Below are 22,889 nucleotides of genomic sequence, written 5' to 3'. Positions count from 1 at the left end.
CCCAATTAAATGCCCAGGTTAATGGTATTTCTAAATACAAATACAAATACAGCAGCAGTTTTCTGATGGAAGTGAACAACATCTTTACTGCACTAACATTTACAATTTACTGAGATTGTCCTGAAATTGTATCATCTGTAAACATACGGTGCCCTCCATTGACTTCAATGGGACCAAGATTTCACATACATAGCTTAATCCTCATATGCAAGTGGTACCCACAGACAGGCCTTAAGAAATCTACTCACTTGGCCTCTGAGCGAGTAGCAATTTTATGTGAATATAAGCAAGGCAACTAGGGCCAAGGAGTTGTGAACTTAAAGAAGCTTTGGGGTTGTGACACTACATGTTTTTCACCTTAGCACTCATCTAGTAGGTGGTCAGGCAAATTTTTCAAACCCCACCTAAGACTACACGAAGAGAAATATATACAACTCTAATTTATATTATTGCACATGATGAAGCTTCAGCAGTTGCATTATAAGTCACTATTTCCAAAGGTTTATAACTGTGCAATAAAAAATTTGTTCTGGATTGAGTCCTGGCAAGCAAGGCCTTTTTAAAGTTATCTTTCAAACTGATTTGTTGGCTGTTTTTAAACTCTGGAGATGGAGAGCCAGGAATTGTTTGTTTGGTGGGTGGAAGTAGGCAGGAAAAAATGTGAGCAGTGTCTTTCAAAAAAAACCTGAAGAACCACTAACACACTAGTAAGAGAATAGAGTACTTGTTTTCGCACCATGGTGATTTTTTAGGTGTAGTCAATATTCATATTGCTAAAATAATCACTGTATATTTTTAAATTTGTAATGTACATTTGTGAGTCACTACACTTATTTTTTTATTTCATTCCAAATTCCTGGGCAGGAAGGCTTTACAGGGAGCCTATTTTGGGAGAAAGACTGGAATATGACATGGAAATATTTGGGGATTGGAAAATGGAGAAGAATCATAGAAGGCTGCACAGAACACAGAGCAGAGGGGTTCCAGAATGGTCAGATAATCATCACTAGCGATAAGAATCTTAGAAGGAATAACCTAAGTATCAACCCCATTATACATAAAGGAGTATAGTATGTAGAATAGAAACTTTCATGTGTCTTCACCAGAAAAAGAAGTGTATATATTGGTTAGAAGTGAGCGAACACCAAAATGTATCATTTTTTAAGCTTCTGTTAAAGACAGAGCTACCTTAATCATAACCAGAAAAATGCACTGAACTTGTATTACAGTAGGGCAAACAATGTGTCTACTGGAAAGGATACAATATTACAAATCCTCTATTATTGTCCAATGGCTAATCGCAAAGAAAGTTTCTGATACTTATTTATGCTATTTGAAAGCGGCAGAAGTGTTAAGTGAATGGAAATAAAACATATTGATCACCAGTTCTCTGTGGCAGAAAACTACATTTCAGAAGGCGGGAAAGAGAAAAAGAATCTAGTCTGCAGGAAGGAATAGTTCTGAAGGGTAAGAAGCACAGAAGAAGGGAGAGAGTTTACAGTGAGACAGGGCTGAAGGAGGAAATAAGATCTGGTGATGTGAGAATTGCTGGGAAGGAGGGAGTTCTTGTTACATATGCCAATTATTTTTACAAAAAACTGTCAACATGGCAAGGCAGAGCTGGATGCAGAAGATATCTCAGAAGAGAGTTTAATGACGACATAAAAAATGCAAGACAGACGATCAGGGAAGAAGAATACACATGAAGATAGGAACCACTATATTGAATCAAACCTGTGATTCATTTAGACCAACATCCTGTCTGCAAGAGTGAGCAGCATCAAATTTTTCAGAACATGCAAAAATCCCCATAGTAAGTAGATGTGGGATAATCTGCCCTCTATGAAAGTCTCATCCTAATTTATATTAGCTAGAAGTTACCAAATCCTAAAGCGTGATGTTTTATATTCCTTCTAAAGTTGTTCGCATTATCTGCTGTAACACTGGAATACAGCAAAGACAGAGAAGTCTTCCAGGAGAGGAGAGGAGAGGAGAGTTGAGGAAAAAGGAAGTAGACCTAAAATCATAGAAGTCAACATAATCACAGGGCTTCCTCCAAAGACTGGGAGCAGCATAAGAACAGGAATGAGGCAGAAGTTACTAGGGGAAGGAAGCCAAAGATGGAATTAGTGAGGCAGCAAAGTAGAGTCATTGGAGAGAGTGCCAAAACGGGAATCAGGTAGGGATGTGTCAATTGCAGGGTGCAATCCAGACCAGTGAGAGGTTGTGTCACTGCCTGCCCTGTAACCCTACCTGCTTCACAATATTTTCCTGTCATAGCTCCCAAACTGGTCCACTCACAAACAGTATAACAGCATGCATGTTACACCCTGGGTGTTTGTGTACAGCTATAGCCTTTGCCCAGCAGCTTTAACCCCAGCAGCCTTTCAACAACAGTCCAGTCACACACTCACCATGGTTACTACTTGCAGGGTACCCCAACAAACTCCCAATCCTGAGTTTTCCATAAAATGTATGTTCTGCACTGTCCAGCTCTCACCTGGGCAGTTCAGATATGGGAGGTCCTCGTTCCCCATAAGGGGCAATATTCAACATTTTGCAACTTTAATTGGAGTTACCAACCAGTTCAGTTAAAACACAATACTGGGTAACTTTATATTAAAAATAAGATAAGTTTATTTAACTAAAAAGGGATAGATTTTAAGCGAGTACAAGTATAAGGTATTAAAGTCAGAAACGATGACCAGAGAAATAAAATACTTTCCAGTAGCTAAAACTTGACAAGTGAGACTTGGTTCAAGGTCAAAGCCTTTCCACAGATTCCCAACAACATTACTGACCAAACTGTCAGGTCAGTATCCCTCTCAAAGTCAAAGGGCTGGTTCCTTCATCTTGTTAGGTGAAAGAGGGGGGCAGAGGGCTTGGGGTGTTTCCCTCTTATAGTCCAGTCACCCTTTGAAGTGGATTCTTCAGAGGATTACCTCTCAAAGCAAAGTTTATTCGAACAGTAAAAAAGGTGACATGGAGTCCGGCGGTTAAGGTGGCTCCATAGGCTTTCCTCTCCCCTGTGTGTGCTGAAATAGACATCTGTCTTGTCTGCTGCAATTCCCCCCACCCGATGCCTCAAGTGCCCTTTTTACTACTCACAGGTAAACTGAGGTAAGCATACATTCCTTTGTTTAGGATAGACCTGTTTAACAACTTTTGCCTAGTCAGGGCTGTGTGGGTTTGAATGTGTGCTAACATCCTACAAGGGGAAGTCATAACTTTATATGTAACCTTGCTACATATGTTTCCCCATGATGATGTTGACCAGCAAGTTAGTTTTCAAATGATACTTCACAAGACATATTTTGTACAAAGATTATTACAATGATGTGAATACAGGGGATGAAAGACCATGAGTCAGAGAGACCCGCAGAGAATTAAGAAATGTTGACAGAATCCACAGAAGGAAGGACAGGGGAGAGAGAGAAAGTGGGGAGCAATCAAGTACTGATCAGAATGAGAATACAGGGATCATGTTCAAGAGAGAACTGAACTGTATTTGGTGAAGATCACATCAAATTCATTAATACAACAGCCAGTCGAATGCCAGTGATCCCACAAGGATGTTAGAGAAAGGCACTGAAGGGTGGCAGGATATTGGCATGAAAATTGAAGTTTCTCTACATGTGAGGAGGGATTGAGTCAAGTTGTTGAGTCAAAGAATCAGCATTGCAGTGGTGCAGCCTGCACCCATATTAATGCTTAGCACTTTAGGTACTTTCTGAAATCATCTTAAATAAATTGTCACCTATAAAACACAGCTGTTACAACTCTTCCTCTTGTTTTTCTCACTGCATGGAACAACAGTCTGGTTAACCCATCCAAGCACACAGTTGCTGCTCTCTGCTCCTGATGCCATTCTGGCTTGGTGTTAAATTCATGTGGCCTCACACCACTGAGATCTGAAGATGGTAGTACCTTTCTTAAAAATTAACTTGGTGTTTGTACACATTTTCTTTTTCTTCTTCAAATGAATGTAATAATCAAGAAAGGCAATACAGCAACTGATCTGGAGACCAAATTCCTCTATTTACCTACATGACAAGTACAGTCTGGACACCTGCAATGCAAGCTTCCTTTTACTGCTTTTTTATCATATACCACCTCACCAGTGTATTTTATTTCTGTTTTCATAATCCCTAACACTGAATGCAAACAAGCCTTTGGCCCCACTTTCAGACACAGAGGCACTAATATTACTTATCAATAGATACAATAGATTTGATATTGCCGCCACAAGGCACAAGGGAATGAATCACATCAAGCTTTGGAAGGCGCTGGTCATTTAGATCTCTCCCCCAAAAGAGCCTGTTGTCATGGTTAAGTGCTCTAATGGGAAGGGGAACAAAGAGTTTAATACTACCTATTAGGGTGACCAGATGTCCTCATTTTATAGGGACTGTCCTGATTTGGGGGGCTTTTTTCTTATATAGGCACCTATTACCTCCCACCCTGTCCCGATTTTTTACACTTGCTATCTGGTCACCCTACTACCTGTAATAATAATAAAGAAAACCTAAATACAGATGCATCTCCATTTCAGATGCCTAAAAGATACCTCAGGTGTCCAACTTTATTGCATAACATGTAGTTACCAGCAGGTCAGTGTTCTCACTCTTTCAGACTGTTCATACTACATCTAAAACTCAAAAGTACTTGTCAAACAACATTGGTAGTGTTAATCAGTGCAACTTAGAGTTATCATGAAGTTTAGGTTTTGTTTTTTTAAACCGAGACATAACACATTTTGAGAACCACTGCTTTAGGTCATTCATATTACAAGGAACAATTGCGAGAGATGCTTGTGTATTCCCTCGGATGGTGAAATATAAACACACATACACTTGCATAGGGATTAAAGTAAGGAACTGGGAGTTGGGAGATCTAGAACACAATGTCTAAAGGCCTGATTCTCAATTTATACTAAGGCCCCTTTCCAGTGCTGTCAGCACTGTCTAAAGGCTGCTTTACGCTGCCCAAGTGGTACAAAGGGGACTATATATGAATGACAGAATAAAGCATTAAGGCCGAAAGAAGCCTACTGGGTCAGACCAAAGGTCCATCTAGTTCAGTATCCTGTTTTCTGACAGTGGCCAGTGCCAAGTGTCCCAGAGGGAATGACCAGAACAGGAAATCATCAAGTGATCCATTCCTTGTTGTTCATTCCCAGCTTCTGGCAAACAGAGGCTAGGGACACCATCCCTGTCCATCCCAGCTAATAGCCATTGATGGACCTATCCTCCATGAATTTACCTAGTTCTTTTTTGAACCCTTTTATAGTCTTGGCCTTCAAAACATTCTCTGGCAAGGAGTTCCACAGGTTGACTGTGCATTGTGTGAAGAAATACTTCCTTTTATTTGTTTTAAATCTGCTGCCTATTAATTTCATTTGGTGACCTCTGGTACCTGTGTTACAAGAATTAGTAAACAATACTTCCTTATTTACTTTCTTCACACCAGTCATGATTTTATAGGCCTCAATCATCTCTCTCCTTAGCTGTCTCTTTTCCAAGGTGAAAAGTCCCAGCCTCGTTAATCTCTCCTCACATGGCAGCTGTTCCATACCCTTAATCATTTTTGCTGCCCTTTTCTGAACTTTTTCCAATTCCAATATATATATTTTTGAGATGGGGCAACCACATCTGCACACAGAATTTAAGATGCGGGCATACCATGGATTTATATAGAAGCAACATGATATTTTCCGTCCTCTTATCTATCACTTTCAAATTATTTTCAGCATTCTATTCCTTTTTTGACTGCCGCTGCACACTGAGTGGATGTTTTCAGAGAACTATCCACAATGACTCCAAGATCTCTTTCTTGAGTGGTAACAGCTAATTTACACCCCATCATTTTATATGTATAGATGGGATTATGGTTTTCCAATGTGCATTACTTTGCATTTATCAACATTAAATTTCATCTGCTATTTTGTTGCCCAGTCACACAGTTTTGAGAGATCCTTTTGCAGCTCTTCACAGTCTGCCTGGGTCTTAACTATCTTTAGTAATTTTGTATCATCTGCAAATTTTGCTACCTCACTGTTTACCCATTTTTCCAGATCATTTATGAATATGTTGATTAGGACTGGTCCCAGAACAGGCCCCTGAGGGACACCACTATTTACCTCTCTCCATTCTGAAAACTGACCATTTATACCCTACCCTTTGTTTCCTATCTTGTAACCTGTTACCAATCCACCAGAGCACCTTCCCTCTTAGCCCATGGCAGCTTACTTGGCATAAGAGCCTTTGGTTAGGGACCTTGTCAAAGGCTTTCTGAAAATCTAAGTACACTACATCCACTGGATCCCCTTGTTCCACATGCTTGTTGACCCCCTCAAAGAATTCTACTCAATTGGTGAGGCATGATTTCCCTTTACTAAAACCAAATGGACTCTTCCTCAACAAATTATGTTACCTATATGCCTGACAATATTGTTCTTTATTATAGTTTCAACCAGTTTGCCCGATACTGAATCGGGCTGACAGGCCTGTAATTGCTAGGATCACTTCTGGAGACCTTTTTAAAAATTGGCATCACATTAGCTATCCTCCAGTCATCTGGTAGAGAAGCCGATTTAAATGACACATTACAGACTACAGTTAGTAGTGCTGCAATTTCACATTTGGGTTCCTTCAGAATTCTTGGGTGAATACCATCTGGGCCTGGTGACTTATTGCTGTTTAAGTGTTCCAAAGGTTCACCAGTTGTCTTAAAAATGTAAGAATCAAAAAGGGTGATTCAGAAGTATAAAATTGAAACTGCAACATGAAGAAAACTACACTATTAAAATTTCTAATAATGTTCGTTTAAGATGCAATTTGTTTGGAACATAAAGCAACGTGATACTCAATGGGAAAAATGCAGAGCAAAGAATAGAAACTGTACAGCCACTGGCATTTGAAAGAATTTAAGATCATGACTTATGCACAAAGTGAGCATTGTTTACTCTGCTCTGGGGGTTGTACAAAGATGTCTTTTTTTAATAAGATTGAGCCATATTTTCCATACCAACACAAAATTATATTTCCAGAACTGAGGTGGAAAATGAACAATCTTCTCCACATATTTCCTTGGATACTGAATATATTTATTAAAAAAAGCTGTCTCCTCTGCAAACCATTAGTGAATTTTAAAAACTAGCACAGCAAGTTCTTTATCATAGCATGAGTTTGACTTCTAGCTAAAAATATCCATGTGGGGCTCCCTATACCAGTGAAAGAAAACAGAGCAAACAACTCCCATCTTGCTGAACAGCTGGCATGTATTTTAACTCCCTGGCAACATTTCCCAGATATATCAGGATTCTGTCCTTAATCTCAAAGAGCCCTTCTAGTCCATACAATAAAAAGACAGTATAAACTGTAGTATGTTTTTATAGAAACATCTACGTACACACACTGGGTCTCACTTGCTAGAAAACTACATCAATTTTTATCCAATTGAGTAACTTTCAATTCTATAATACCTCATGTTGCATTAACCATGTCACTCCCCTTCCCATACAGAATTTTTTTTTTGTTAGGAAAAAAACATCATCATCTATATTAGAAAGGGATGGCCCATAATAATCCAAATTTTACTACAGAATATTTTATATCTATTTAAATCTCACTGAGCTGCAGGAACTTACTAGTCTACCTTCTGTACATAAGGTTAAATTTCAAACTGCAGGACTGCACCACGAGTGGGGATTCAGCTTAAATTATTACAGCTTTTGAATATCCAGGGGACAGCTCAAGGCAATGTGTTCTTTAACACTCCACTGTTGCCTACTGTACAGCCAAAGAATTTCCTCGTCATTGTACTAACACAAGATGTCGTCATAGAACTCTACACTTGAAATTTCAAAGCGGCAGCGCTTTGAAGTGTGAGTGTAGTCAGAACGCCAGCGCTGGGAGAGAGCTCTCCCAGCGCTGCACGTAAACCACATCCCTTACGGGTGTGGCTTGCAGCGCTGGGAGTCGCGATCCCAGTGCTGCAGCACTGATTACACTGAGGCTTTACAGCGCTGTATCTTGCAGCGCTCAGGGAGGTGTTTTTTCACACCCCTGAGCGCGAAAGTTGCAGCGCTGTAAAGTGCCAGTGTAGCCATGGCCCCAGAGTCAACATTTAGGTTCCTCTTCATACACTAATGCCCTGAAGTCAACTTGCAGATACCCACTGAGTTCTACAATAGTACATAGTCAGCAACACTTACAGTGAAGAGGGATGCCAACACTCAGAGAGCAGCAGTAACGTGAACATAAATCAGAACCCCAGGTCTGCAGTTAGAGAAGGTAGTAAAAGTTAGGGGAAAAATTATAATGGAGAGAAAGTGTGCAATTAAATCTACTTTAACTTACAGGTACTTATAAAACAGATTCACAGATTCTAAGGCCAGAGGAGATCATTGTGATCACCTAGTCTGACCCCCCCCGGTATAACATAGGCCAGAGAACTTCCCCAAAATAATTCCTAGCGCATATCTTTTAGAAAAATATCCAACCTTGATTTTAAAAGGTCAGTGATGGAAAATTCACCACTGTTCCAATGGTTAATACTCTCACCATTAAAAATTTACACAGTTTTCAGTCTGAATTTGTCCAGCTCAAACTAACAGCCACTGGATTGTGTTACAACTTTTCTGTGCTAGACTGAAGAGCTCATTACTAAATATTTGATTCCTCATGTAGGTACTTATAGACTAATCAAGTCACCCCTTAACCTTCTCTTTGTTAAGCTAAATAAGCTCAAGGAACTCAATCACTATAAGACATGTTTTCTAATTCTTTAATCATTCTTACAGCTCTTCTCTGAATCTTCTCCAATTTACCAACATCCTTCTTGAATTGTGGGCACCAGAACTGGACAGTATTCCAGCAGCAGTTGCACCAGTGCCAAACACAGAGGTAAAATAACCTCTCTACTCCTCCTCAAGATTCTATAGTTTATATATCCCAAGATCCCATTAGCTCTTTTAGCCACAGCATCAAAACTGGGAGCTCTTGTTCAACTGATTATCCACCATGACCCAGTCTTTGTCAGAGTCACTGCTTCCCAGGATAGAGCCCCTCACCCAGTAAGTATGGCCTACATTCTTTGTTCCCAGGTGTATACATTTACATCTAGATGTATTATAAATACAGATTTTTTTTCACCCTGTTTATCAAGCGACTCTCTTCCTTTCATTCACTCACTGAACAGTTATGTTGATTCATCATAATAATCAGTCAGTTTAGATGAACAAGCCACCTCTTATTCCCCCACCCCTGCCACATCCGTCCCCATCCATCCCTCCCAGACTGTCTCCGTCTTTACATCCTGAATAACCAGGGGCCTGCTGTCTCATTGATTTGTGTATGTAATTGCCATTACAATAATGGCAGCTTATATATACACAAAACCAGGGAAGAACAATTAGCCTCAACTAACAGTGGATTTAGAAACTTTCTTCCCCCCACTTTCATGTAAGCCAGCAGCAATATTTGACTTCATGGAGGGAAGATTTCTCTAACTTATGAAATTCATGTCCCTCTTTAAATATTGCTAAAGTAGATCTGTTAGAATTTACTTTTATTTCCAGCTCGAAAAATACTTAATTCATTTGCTCTTCAGATGACAGATAAGCCTATTCCAGAGGAAACTGAAATCCCTGGGTTCTGCTACAAGAGGTTTCTCCTTTTCTCTCCTTCCAATTGACACACTTTTGCAAGTTACTCAGCATGAACCCTGATTTCTAAGTGTTTCCCATTTGAACTGCTGTCTTTGCATATAGACGAAAGCATCCCAATCTTTGGGATGATAATACACAGTTATTCATTTCCTATATAACAGAGGCTAATAAAAATATTTTTTTAATAAAATCATAAACACCTCCACTCTTGCATGGCTTTTCTCTTCAAAGTATCTGACATACTATTCATCAACTCCTTATACTTTCATACTGGCCCTTATTTTTGCTTTTGACAGGATACCATCCACCTTGGACAAAGATTTGAAATGGCCCTGCCTACTTTTCTTTATTTACACATTATCCCCCGACACATTTTGTTACCCTACTATCCACATTTCCTAAGCCCCTGAAGTTTCCTTGATCTCGTTCCCAAAGCAACACTCTCCGATAGTGAAGGGCTGTAACATCACCACTGAAGACTTTACAAACACACAGTGATTTCTGACCTGACAAGTTTTACTGGGAATCAAACCAACTCTGAAATGGAGCAGTTAAGAGCAACATACAATTGTGTCAGACAATTATTTGATGCTGTTTCAGTTGAAACAGATCCGATATAAAGCACCATATATGGCAGCTATCTAAAAAGTGCTGGTTATAACACTGGTCTACAATTTTTGAGAAGTCATCTGCTTCCGAGATAAAATGTGATATTTATTATGTATTTTGATGTGCTGAATTCAAATATGACAAGTAAAACAACTGTTTGGCTACTGTTTCTAAGATATTTAAGTTTTTACATTTTATGTCTATGTATATTGTGTAAATAGTAGAGTTTTAATCATAAATTGTAAACCTAGGTCTTTTCATGTGTTTATGGTTGCTTTACATGATAATATTTCACCTGTCCTGTTTATGTAACACTTTAAAAATCAGCAAAAGGGTTATATAAATAAAGTGTATTATGAAACAAAAGGCAAAAAACTATTATGCACATAGTTTAGTCCTATTCAGTGTCTACTCGGTGCTTCTTGGCTTACCTCTTGTATTCATTAAATGGAGCATCTCTTGTCACTGTCCAGCAATAGTCTGCAAGCATTGATGGGCTCCATTTGCCCTGATAGCCTGCCAGCAGATTCCACTGCTGTAGTCTGGAGCCCAACAGCTCTGCCTTACTCTTGGGTAGTTCCAAATCCCTGACAAGGTCATTCAGTTCACCTTGTATTATAAGGTGTGGTTCAGAGGAGGAGGATGGGAGAAAATGTGGGTCCTGTGACATTGATGGTTCAGGACCAGAAGTTTCATCCTCATCCTCTTCCTCGTCTGACTCAAGTGAGAATGATTCTGGTGCATCAGGAACCGGCAGGCCTTCTCCGTGGGGTACTGGGCGTATAGCTGATGGAATGTTTGGATAATGCACAGTCCATTTTTTCTTCTTTGACACATCTTTCCCAACTGGAGGCACCATGCAGAAGTAACAATTGCTGGGATGATCTGTTGGCTCTCTCCAAATCATTGGCACTGCAAAAGGCATAGATTTCCTCTTCCTGTTCAACCACTGGCCAAGATTTGTTGCACAAGTGTTGCCGCATATGTGTGGGGCCCACCTCTTGTCCTGATCTCCAATTTTGCAGTCAAAAGAAAGGTGATAGGCTTTCTTAACCATAGTGCTTATACTGCGCTTTTGTGATGCAAAAGTCACTTCACCACAAACATAGCAGAAGTTATCTGCACTGTTCATACAAGTACGAGGCACTTTGGCTCAACAGAAATGTGTCCCTTTGCAAAATCAAACACTGACAAATAAGAGAGCACGACACTGTATGATTTCTAGAGCTGATATAGGGCAATTTGTTCAGCAGAGTGATGTAAGCTTTGTTATGGTTGCATCATCCATGACTTCTAGGAATAACATGATGCAATTCATAGCATGTGTGACACAATACCAGCTTCAGATTGCATCATTCATTGTTTTGCTTAACAAGCAAGTACTGTCCAAACCCAGTCATAGATTTATTCATAGATCCAGTCAAAGATGTATTTTAGTCATTTCTGGTTTAAATTGAGATCCCTTCCCTTTATAACTCACTTATCCTCCGCCATTCCCAAGTCAAGGGTCGTATATATTGACCCAATAGCATATCTTGAAAACTAGAGCCAATCAACAATTTTAAGCATCATTTTCGTTCTCAGTGACCCAGAATTAGTAAAGTTGGACTACATTTATTTCAGAAGCATTTTGGCTGTAGAGCAGTGTAATCAGCTCAACTGCCTGTAGGGCAGGTAAACACTGAACATTTAATAGTAAGCTAACATGGCTCTTTATAAGATCTAGATAGAAAATAGTCAATTTCATTAGTTACAAAATATGGGGGGGGGGAGAGGAAGAAACTTTCATAGTAAAGCTGTATAACACTGTTGCCAGTTTGATTTTTCTCCTTTTTTTGTTTCTTTGTTTTCTAAACATATTTTCTGTACTCCTTACAGTTGCATATATTTTTATCTTATCTAATACTTGACTGCTGATTAGGACCCCAGTGGACTTGTGTTTATTAATCATACTCCCAGGCGCACATTTGTTAAGAATTCATGCATGCATTTCACAAGGACTGGCAGCATCTGCCCAGAAGAGGATTAGAAATGGAATTGCAGAGGTGTTCTGACTCTGGATTTAAGTGAATCGAAGGCATGTGCTTTCTCGTAACTAATTCTAGCTGGGACTACTAATTAGCATCATAAGCACTATGGACTTACTCTCTTTCAGCTATAAAAATATTCCTATATACACAGATTAAAATTTCACACATATCAGAAACTGTTATGGAAGTATGCATTCTGCAAACTGCATAACAACTTACAACAGATGGTTACTAAATAATTCCATGTAGAACTCCAGAAGAGATTCTGTTTGCTACATGTGACTAAAGTGAAAGCATTGCTCCTAGATTATCAGGAGGTACTAATGAATTTCATATTTCTTTCATAACTACCACCACAGGGAACTTGGTGTGAGACCCTCCCAAAGCCATTAATGGAATTTCATAACAGAGGATTCATAGATTGGATGTAAACCTTTAGAACTTTAGTTTAGGTATTATCTGACTGTTTCACAGCTATAATTTATTGGCTGAATGCTGCAAAATCTAATAGAATAAATTAATCTGATGGTAGTGTTTACAAAAGAGCTACTATATAATTCAATTTTAAAACAACAGTTCATGTGCTTAACATAGCTGAATTTCATTTTCTAAATTGTTCTAAAAGATTTGTAGGGAAGATAATGGGTCCAATTCACTGAAGATACATACAAGAACCTCCTCGCACCCCCCAAAATCTGCATCACAATCCCCTCCCCCCATGTTGTGACCTGTATAAGCAATACATCAACCTCAATGCTCAGGAAATTCAGGAGATTTCAAAGTCTGATGATTTTAAATCAATGATAAATTTTGGGTTCTGAGTTTTGAGCCTCTGGAATATGTTTGGGTCAGGTTTCAAGCTTTCCTCTGCAACTATGAGGGGTAGATACTTACTTCTTGTAAAAGGGAAAATGGAGTTTCACATAAAAATATAATGATTGGAGAGAACTGATTAAGAAATAAAACAAGATCTCTCTAGATTTGCAATAAAATTGTAATAATCAGCAATCCTATATAGGCCACAACAGTAATCCCAATGATTGATGAAGCACAGAGACTGCTTAAAAGTCATAAAAGCTAGTCTTTTTTTTTTTTTTAAATAAAAAACTATCCATTTTCTCACGACATAACTCCTAGTTGTCAAGGAGGCAGGGAAATGCAGAAAGGTATTTAAAAATGTGTTTAAAAGAACCTGGATTATTCTTCATTTTATCTATTTTTATACCAGTACAGATTCTCTAACCCAGAGGTCAGTAATCTTTCAGAAGTGGTGTGCCAAGTCTTCCTTTATTCACTTTAATTTAGTTTCACGTGCCAGTAATACATTTTAGTGTTTTTAGAAAGTCTCTTTCTATAAGTCTATAATATATAACTAAACTATTGTTGAATGTAAAGTAAATAAGGTTTTTAAAATGTTTAAGAAGCTTCATTTAAAATTAAATTAAAACGCAGAGCCCCCCGGACTGGTGGCCAGAACCTGGGCAGTGTGAGTGCCACTGAAAAATCAGCTCACATGCCACAGGTTGCCTACCCCTGCTCTAACCTGATTAAGACTATATAATAGCATTAAGACACATTGCCTAGGAAGCATCAGGTTTCCCCTAATCAGCTCTGTGCACAAACTTTTTTGTCTGGTTGGCTTTAGGCCTGCGTGGAGATGAAGTCTTTTCAAATACATTTTTGCTTTTACCTTCCTTATCTTCCTCCAACTCATCACAACAGAATAATGCACTTAGATTTGTAATAGCAGCGACTAAAAATAGTGAACTCCCCCTAGTCTTCTGATGTCAGCAGCAGCAGAGATGCTGAAGCAGTGTGCAGTTTCAGTAACACAACTGCAAACACCACATACTTGGAAAATGGTTTTCAAACCCATAATGGCTAGTTGCTGAATATTATTTTTAAATGGAAATTTAAATACTGCAGAAATTGATGGCTCAGCCCCCTCCCCTCTCTCTTTTTCTAAGCTATTTCTACCCCTCCAATAAAGAGAGAATTTTCCCTAGCATTGGCATGTCTGCTTCTTGCTGTGGGATATTTTTATAGTGTTTTTGTTTGGAAAGCAACTGTGTCTGTATTCTGTCAAAAACCATTTTATCTTTAATTTAAAATTATGTAATAAACAGAACTGTCGATAGCACAAATTAATCCTATTTTGATCTTCCAAAGAAAAATAATCAGGTTAGCTATATACCTGTTTCAAAATTGCCTCTAGAATCTACCAACATAGGCACAAAATCTAATTGCCTATCTACTACCATGGTAGATTATAAGAATGGACCAGCTAATATTTTACTCACATATATAGAAAATGTCAACTCGCTCAAGTACAGTATTGGTGTAATGCATACTGCAGCTCACAAGGCTCAAGAATCATTTTTCTGAAGCTAGAAACCTCTAAACATTCTTATCTGTTCTGAATTCAACCTCAGCCAAAGAAAAATTGGCCAAATTTACCCCCTTTTTTCCCCATAGCTACCAGAAAAGGGGTTCATCTGCAGTAGTTTCTTTCAAATGATTAATTTTTCCCTCAATAAGTACAGTTAACCTTTAGGAAATAATCATGAGAAACTTCCCCCAAAGCCTATCAACAGATGGTAAAAATTCCAAAGAACAAAGTCATGTAAATACATCACTGAAGACCATTACACCAGTGCTAAACCATATAGAAGTTTCCAGCCTAAACAAACCATTAATACCTTTTATCAATTTTTTGGGTTAAGGGGTTCAAAAGGTATCAGATTTAAAATTTAGCACAAATTAATTCATTTATCAATAAATATGGCCAGCAATTTCTTTAGAGACTGTTTAAAAATGCATTTTATCACCAACAACTGCTTGCTAACTAACCAGGGCTTAGCAGCATTGTGTCTGTAAGTCCAACTGACTGTATGAGTAAGACAAAGACATAAGGCTGTTACTCAATAATTCGATAATTGAGTCAAAGGAAATCACTATTTCAAATCCTGTCCTTTCTAGATTACAATCTTTCCAACAACTTCATTCACATGGAGGACTAGGAATTGTTTTGGTGTACAAAAGCATTTCACTGGATCCTTCTGTTCAGAAGTTAACTTTTTAACCCTTTTATTTCTTAAACTATTATCAAGCCAGCGTTTGGTGGCTAGCAACCAGCACAATTATGGACCAACACGAATAGCAACAGATGGGACAAGAAGCATAAACTAATTTAATAACTTAGACGTTTGAGTAATATAACATACTTGAAAAATTGAAGGTATTTGAAAAAAGTAATTTAAAAAAGGGGCACCAAGTCATTTGAACCCATGTACAGGAGGGCATAATTATTGTATAAAAGTATCTGAGCTTTTATATTCTGCTTCCTCTACTTGCACAGAACTCTCAGAATCATTGGAGAACCAGGCATATAGAGAGAAGAGTAATAGAATTAAGATCCACCATATTGATGCAATTAATAAAACAAACAGCTATTTTTTTCAACTCTATGTGAAACAAAGAATGAAAATCAAGTTTTCCAAACATAAAAAGGGACAACTGATATTCCCAATTCTAAAAGTGATATTTTAGACAACAGAAAGCACATAAAACACTAAGTCTCATCATGCATTTTTTGGTGATAGATAGATAGATAGATAGGAAGGATTCTAAAATTTAAATAGAAATATAAATTCTGGTTGGTAGAAGTATTTCTATGATATAAGCAGGGATTTACACTTTTTATCTAAGACCTGATTCTGCAGTCCTTATTTGAGAAAATTACAGGTTAGGATGGACCAGTGTGCGGTTTTAGTAGCTGGACAGTCAAAAATGCTACATTAAAAGAGTAACTATACAAACAGACATTTGCTTGAAACTCAATGTTTTGGTCAGCAAACAGACCATCTTCAGGAAATAATTAAAACTACTAATAGATTGTTTCTTCCTAGCTCATTACAGCTAGGTCAATGACAACATTAATTTTCAAAGCTACAGTTATTTCAAGTTGTTAAGTTGCCTGTAAATATGCCTACAGGGCTAAACAGAGTAAGTTTTATTAGTTGCACTTTTTAAAAAAATGAAATGCACTTGCTGATAGATGTTTTAAGAGGTATTAATGAAACAAGCTATTTTACTGATTTACAGCAAAAATATAGCAGCCAGAATTCAAGTCATAATTCACCAAAAGCAATATGACATGCTTCAGGCCCAAGGAAATTGTAAGAACAGCTGAAATGGTATCATATAGCCATTCAAACTTAAAAAAAAAAATCAAATAAGCATGAACAAGGAACTTAAAGATTTCAGAAGTACAGTTATAATGCAATATTTTTGCATGTTCTCACATTACTATTACGTGCTTGCTCTTTTGCTGGAGCAACGAAAACTTGATTTGCATGCCCTAAGTCTTATAAACACGAGAAATAACCCTCTCTTGTTCTACCTCTATGAACTATTTACCCCTCTTTTAAATATCAGTTCTTAATGACTTAATAATAATAAGAACAGACTTTCTACAAGGCCATAATTTTATACCTGTTCCCAAAAGATTCATATATAAGCTGGATATATTGGACTTGAAACAGATCCATCTATAAATCCAATTTTATTTTCTTCTGAGGTCCCTTCCTACCCTGATATTCCATGATTCTGCTAATCTAATAATCATAAATCAAATAATTATATTTCCATTTATAGTCTCGCATTCCAGAAAGTGTTTATGTTAATACATAAGTGTGTTCACTTATAAAAACTAGGAATTAAATTGTATTACTTTGGAATATATGGCTTGATTATCAATGGTGTTGAACGCTTGCAGTCCCTAACCAAGGGTATGGTTGTTATGGGCATTCAGGCCAATGATCCTCCCCTTTTTGCCATTTCATATATCAGATTCCTCTTGGCTTCCCAATTCCCCAAAACAGAAGAAAAGTAATTTTATGACAGCAGTCATGTCCTGTAAATTGCACATTACTGTATTTTCTTCCTCAATGATCAATCTCTCATCTATTTATATTCCAGATTTTGTTTCTGTTGAAACAAACGTATACACTACTTCCATCTACATAGTAAAGCATTACTACACTGGCCACTCAAATTTTAAAGAAAAAAACCTCATTAACTATCATGGATTTAACTATAAAGGTAAGAAAGGAAGATAAGCAAAAAGACAGAATTACCACAGCATTAGAAATGACACAGAACTGAAAATGCCTACAACTAAAATAACTGGTCTGCACCAATGGTATGTCATATCAGCAATATCAAGAAAATAAAAAGCAAATTTTCTTATCTGTGACACTAAAAGGATTTTAGATTGTTAAAACAGACAATTTTAAAAACTGGTTTTGTTTTCTCATACTGAAGGTTTCTGTCCACTTCGTGCATTTCACATTGGACAATTAACAAAGACCTGAACAATTAGCTTCTCTTTTCCCAATAATCAGTTAATTTCCTGGCCCTGATACATTAGCACATTGCAGCAACACTTGGGCTGCAGACTACTGAGGAATATTTCTTCTAGGTAGTTAAACATTTGTTAGATAGCACCAGTAACTAGAGTTTTAGGGTCCTGAGAATTTTCTAGTCTGTTGCCAACATTTACATGGACAGTGATATGAATAAGCAGGTACTGACTTGCTTCTAAAGAAATTCCTTTCATAACATTCTAGAAGAAAATTACAGCTACACCCATTAAATAAGCCCAATATGAATTCCAAGTATCTTGTGGCACCTTAGAGACTAACAAACTGCCACAAGGACTCCTCATTGTTTTTGCTAACAGACTAACCCAGCTACCTGTCTCCAGATAGCTTGTTTTTCTTAACACCTAATACAAAGACACATGCTTTTGTTATCTAGCCATTTGAATAAAATATTCTTTACATCAAAGACAGAATAACTTGTTTCACGGCAAGAGAAAAGTTATTTGATTCTTTTGGTTCACGCACGGTTCATAGTTTTGACAAGGTGAATGCCTGTTTTCATCTCCAATTAATCTCATCGTCCAAACTGTTAGGGTTTGTTTGTTTGCAAAACTAACTTTTCACTCATTTTGTTTCCACAAATGCTAACTATAATCAACATGTTTGTTTACATGACATTTCATCACATGAACTCTACGTCGGGTTACACACCATAAGAGCATTGGATAGAGAGAGACACCGAAGCAAGTTATAGCTGATGGACCCAATCACTACGAAATCTGCGAGCCAACCAGCGTTGCCTGGAGTGTTTCTTTCAAGTCTGTTTCCCTTGCAAGATGATTTGTGTTTAGAAACAAGCATTTATTGCGTTTGATTCCAAAGTGATTCCACCAGTCAGCTTAGTCACAATTGCAGCCCCTTTCAGCGACCCAGAGAGCTGCCTAGTCCCGAGGCGCAGCCACAATCGTTCCCAGGTATTACCTTGCAAAAGCTAAAGTTCCACAATGGCCCTTTGTTGAGCTGCACGTTGCTGAGGTGGTGGATATGCCCTGTTCAAGGTGCTGTGTGCACCTACTCCTCCCCTCCCCCTTGCAGTCAGCGGAACTTCCACTTTCCACTCCGCGCAGACCCGGATAACCTCGCCAAGGGGGTAGAGGCGAGCAACTGCCTGCAGCTCGGCAACAGCAAGGGAAAGCTCACGCGAGCCAGCAGCAGAGCGCGGCTGCCTGCACACACTGGACTCGGGCTGCGGCCCTCACACGTGCCATGAGTTGCTGCTCTTACTCTGAGGGAGGCAGGGCTGCCGCTGCCCGCCAGACCCGGCCGTCCACTCCCTTGGCTTGGAGCGCAGCGCTTGGCCGCCCAGGGCAGCTGACTCGGCTCCACGCCGGCCGGGCCGGGGCCGGACTCCAAGCTGGGGGGAAGGCGCGCTCGGCACAGCTCGGCTGCTCTCCTCCCCCCGCCGGCACCTGTTTGCAAAGGGCTCCGGGAGACGTCGCGGCCCCGCAGCCCAGCGCCAGCCGTGCCCCGGGCGCGTGTATCCCCCCTCGGCTCCCCGCGCAGCGGGGCACGTTACAAACCGCACCTTGGAAAACTGCAGCGCGCGGAGCCGTCCCTGCTGCCGCCGCGGGCCGCTCTCCCGCTGGCGCTCCGGCTCGGGGTCGGGCTGAGCAGCGGTTTCCCTCCCAGCTGCTCCGAGGGTTCCCTGCTCCCAGCACAGCCCCAGTCCGCGCCGAGAGCCCGGCCGCGGGGACGGGGAGGCGGAGGCGGGGGCAGGGCAGGGCTGGCCTTTCTTCGCGCTGGAATTTTCCTCTTTCTCCAGCTGGTACGGACTCCGCTTCCCCCGACCCACCACTAGGGCGTGCGGGAGCCCTACAGGTGGGGAGAGCCCAGGCGGGGCACAGCCAGCGAAGGGTTCGGCTGCTACCACCTGCCCGCGTATCCTGCTCGGGGGGGGGGGGGGCTGCAGTTCCCACAGAGGGAGCCCTAGGAGGCTGCTTTGGTGGGGGGTTATAGGCGAGGGGCCCCTCTCATCTGCCCCGTCTTCCCTCCGCACCAGCAGTCAGTCAGACCTAGTCTCTGTTAAAAATACACGTCCCTGCCTGCTCCGCGCAAGCTATAGGACTGAAGGGGGCAAGTCTGCTGCGTTCTCTCTCCGCGCTACAGCCCCTGAGCCCTTTGATCCTTTCAGGCTGGCAAAATGAAAATTAGAGGGCTAGCAAAATTGAAACTGATTCGTCTGAAAGCACCTGGTGTTCTGTTTTTGCCCTGCAAATATAAGACAGACCTGGGCAGGTTTTGCTTCTTGTTATGGCCTAGCATAATGTTGCAATGTTTGGGTTGCAAAAACTCAGATGATAAATAAAAAAAAAATGTTAACTAAAAAGTTATTTCCTTCAATAAAATCTAAATGAGGCCTCCTGGAGACATTGTCAATATAATCACATTTGCCTCTTCCTCACCCCCATTGTTACAAGTAACAACTATTGTTCTGCAACAGATTAGAGGAAAATGTTTTCATTTTGTTTGCATCCTGTGTATGACAACATTTTAATCTTGTTTATGTGAAAGAATTGCTCCATTGCAACCTGCGTTGTGTGACTGAACTGGTCCAACAGTGCAGTGTCTGCACTAGTACTGTATTGTGAGTATCTAACCCATAGAGAGGGCTGTCCTAGCCATAGGATGGACTGGGTCAACCACCATGGGCCCTGAGCTTGGGGAAGGGGTGGAAGCGGGGCCTGGGCTGCAGGGTGGGAGGGTTGTCCCAGGCCCCACATGCCCCTAAGGACGGCGCTGACCATAGATAGGGGTAATGACATAGACCCATAAAATATAATTCATTCAAATGAAGTACTTAGCACTCAATTTTTTCATTGGCTTTTCATTTTTGCCAATACAACAACTAGTTCTAGTAGTAGCGCACCTGGGAATCTTACACTGTCACCTTGATCCCCTTGATCGATCGGTCCTTCAACCCTCATATAGACTGCACCAGTCACAACACGTCTTCCATTCTTCTAGTATCCTGGTCTTTCTCCATGTGCAGCCATGTCTTTTCACAATAAAATCTTCCTATCTCTTCGGAGGTCAGCCGAGTGGTCATTGCAGTTCCTGTGGATATCACTCGGTGACAGCTGCGGTTCATTGATTGTCAGTGAGCCTCATTATATGCCCAGACCATCGTATTTTACTATGCTTGCTCTCAACAATGACATCCTGCTCTCCATTCTGCTGTCTAATCACTTCATTAGGGACTCAGTCCTGGATTGAAATTCCCAGAATTCTTCTTTCCATCACCCTCTCCATGACAGATAGTTGCTGTTCCTCTTTCATTGTATCAAATAATTATTCTGTAAGGAATATTGTAAAATAGAGATTGTCTATATGTTATGCTTTCCCTTTCACTGTGGGTGTTTTTCTCAATTGTATTCTCCTTTTACAATAAAGAGTTCATAGGCCCTATTGCTGCCTGATCAGTCAGACCACAGGTGTGGGGTTACCCACACCTGTATAATCACGTACCAACATTGGGCACTCCCAACTAGTCTGTCTCAGTTCCCCACACCAAAAAATAAATAATTGATGAATCAGATGGGCTCCCATGGCTACTCCATAGCACAGCATCGTGAGAAATAGTATCCAGTGAATCCCTGTGAATTGAAATATGATCCAGGAGTCCATATGGAAGTCTCTCTCCCCATTTGTCTCCTTTGCCAGTCCATCATTTTTTCTTGACAGTTCTGATGACCCCTCAAATTGCCAAGTGCTTGTCCCCTCCAGGGTTGGTGTGAAGGTTGAAAAGGCTTGTCAGGCCACTTAGCCACCATAAAATTTTCCACTCTCTGCCTCTGGAATAGTGCATGAGTGATGCTGGTGGAGCCAGATTTCCATATTCGCTGCCAGGATATCCTGATATGTTACCAATACAAAATAAGCTAATGCACTAGCCAAGTGATTCTTGGGCAGAGCCATCAAGTGGGCCATCCTACTGAAAGTTTCAGCCATTACTGAGGTGTAGCCACTTCTAAGGTGTAAAATAGTAGCTGCTCAACCGCTTAGAACTGAAAATGAAAAATATCGTATGAAATTGATAATTCAGAGGGTGTTTAGATAGGCAGAATGATGACCACAATTAAAATATGGCAAAGTAGTGTAAAAACCCCCACTCTTTGGTAAATTTCATTGGCTCTTTAGTTACAGTAAGTCACAGGACATCATCCAAATGGACAAAACTAAATTTTATGTCTCATTTAAAAGATACAGCACACTGCCCGTCACTAACATCATTCTAGAGCTTTGGTTCAGTACCAGTTTCAAAAAAAAGAATACCATGTACTGAATCACTTACTAGTGCCAATGATAGAAACTCAGTAATGACAGGGAGAAACACAACTATTAATATAAACTTTCAACACCAACATTGTGTGGAAAAAACATAAGGAAACCAGTGTCAACAGTGACACACCCAAGTAGATTGAACCCTGAGGGGGAGCTCCCAGCGGCCCAGCCAAGGAAGAAAGGGTTCACCGGGGAACCCAAGCCAGAAAGAGAAGCGGAAGCTGTGCTTCTCTTCTCACAGTCCAAATTCCCTTCGTTTCAACCCCTGGTTGTTAATCAAATGCAGCATACCACAGGCTGGATGCCTGCAGGCTATTCTTCAAGCAAAGCTTTATTAAAATTATATTAAAAGTAGTTGTTTGAGACAGTTTAGATTTTATTAACCTATGTATCTCATTCTTTAGTGAGGTTCAAGGTGCTGTGCTGACTTCAAAATGCTGCTCATGTAAAAGCTAAGTGAGAATAGCTGCCTTACAGAATGGACACAAGTCTACTATGAAATAACAGCCAGGGAAGACTGGATAAGTGATCTGTTAACTCTATCTGTGTCCCTCAAAGTGAACTCTTTTCTGTTACTGTAAAGCAATAAGTTTAAGACAAGCCCTTCCACTTTCTCAATCTGATTTGGGAAGCTACTGTTTATTAAGTGCTCAGATCATTAGTTGTATAGCTGACATACATTAATGACTTTCAGAATGTTCTGAGGTAACACAATCATTTACTCAAAAGCATTAACCCATGTGACAAGTCCTGGCCTACTGTACTCTTTTAATGTACTACTAGGTAACAGTTCTGATCATTGTTAGCATAACCTTCAAGCACCAGGAACTGTTAATTCCAGTTTCTATTTTGAGC

At 39.9% G+C, this 22,889-nt stretch overlaps 1 protein-coding gene across 2 annotated transcripts in view; it reads right to left on the bottom strand.

The window, feature by feature from the left end:
- The window catches only part of COBLL1 (cordon-bleu WH2 repeat protein like 1), a 131,184-nt gene extending 111,782 nt beyond the window's left edge, over nucleotides 1-19,402 (bottom strand). The window contains exon 1 of one of the 2 annotated variants that reach the window (XM_050968959.1): nucleotides 19,279-19,402. The gene's annotated coding sequence lies outside the window, so the exon portion shown is untranslated. Of the gene's footprint in view, nucleotides 1-18,674; nucleotides 18,838-19,278 lie in introns of those variants that run through there. The other variant, XM_050968958.1, reaches the window with a different exon arrangement.
- Nucleotides 19,403-22,889: the final 3,487 nt, after the last annotated feature.

The sequence above is a fragment of the Gopherus flavomarginatus genome, chromosome 10 (genome assembly GCF_025201925.1).
Source record: "Gopherus flavomarginatus isolate rGopFla2 chromosome 10, rGopFla2.mat.asm, whole genome shotgun sequence".
Classification (NCBI taxonomy): Eukaryota; Metazoa; Chordata; order Testudines; family Testudinidae; genus Gopherus; species Gopherus flavomarginatus.
The sequence above is the reverse complement of the archived record's forward strand: the minus strand, read 5'-3'. Positions and strand labels throughout refer to the sequence as shown.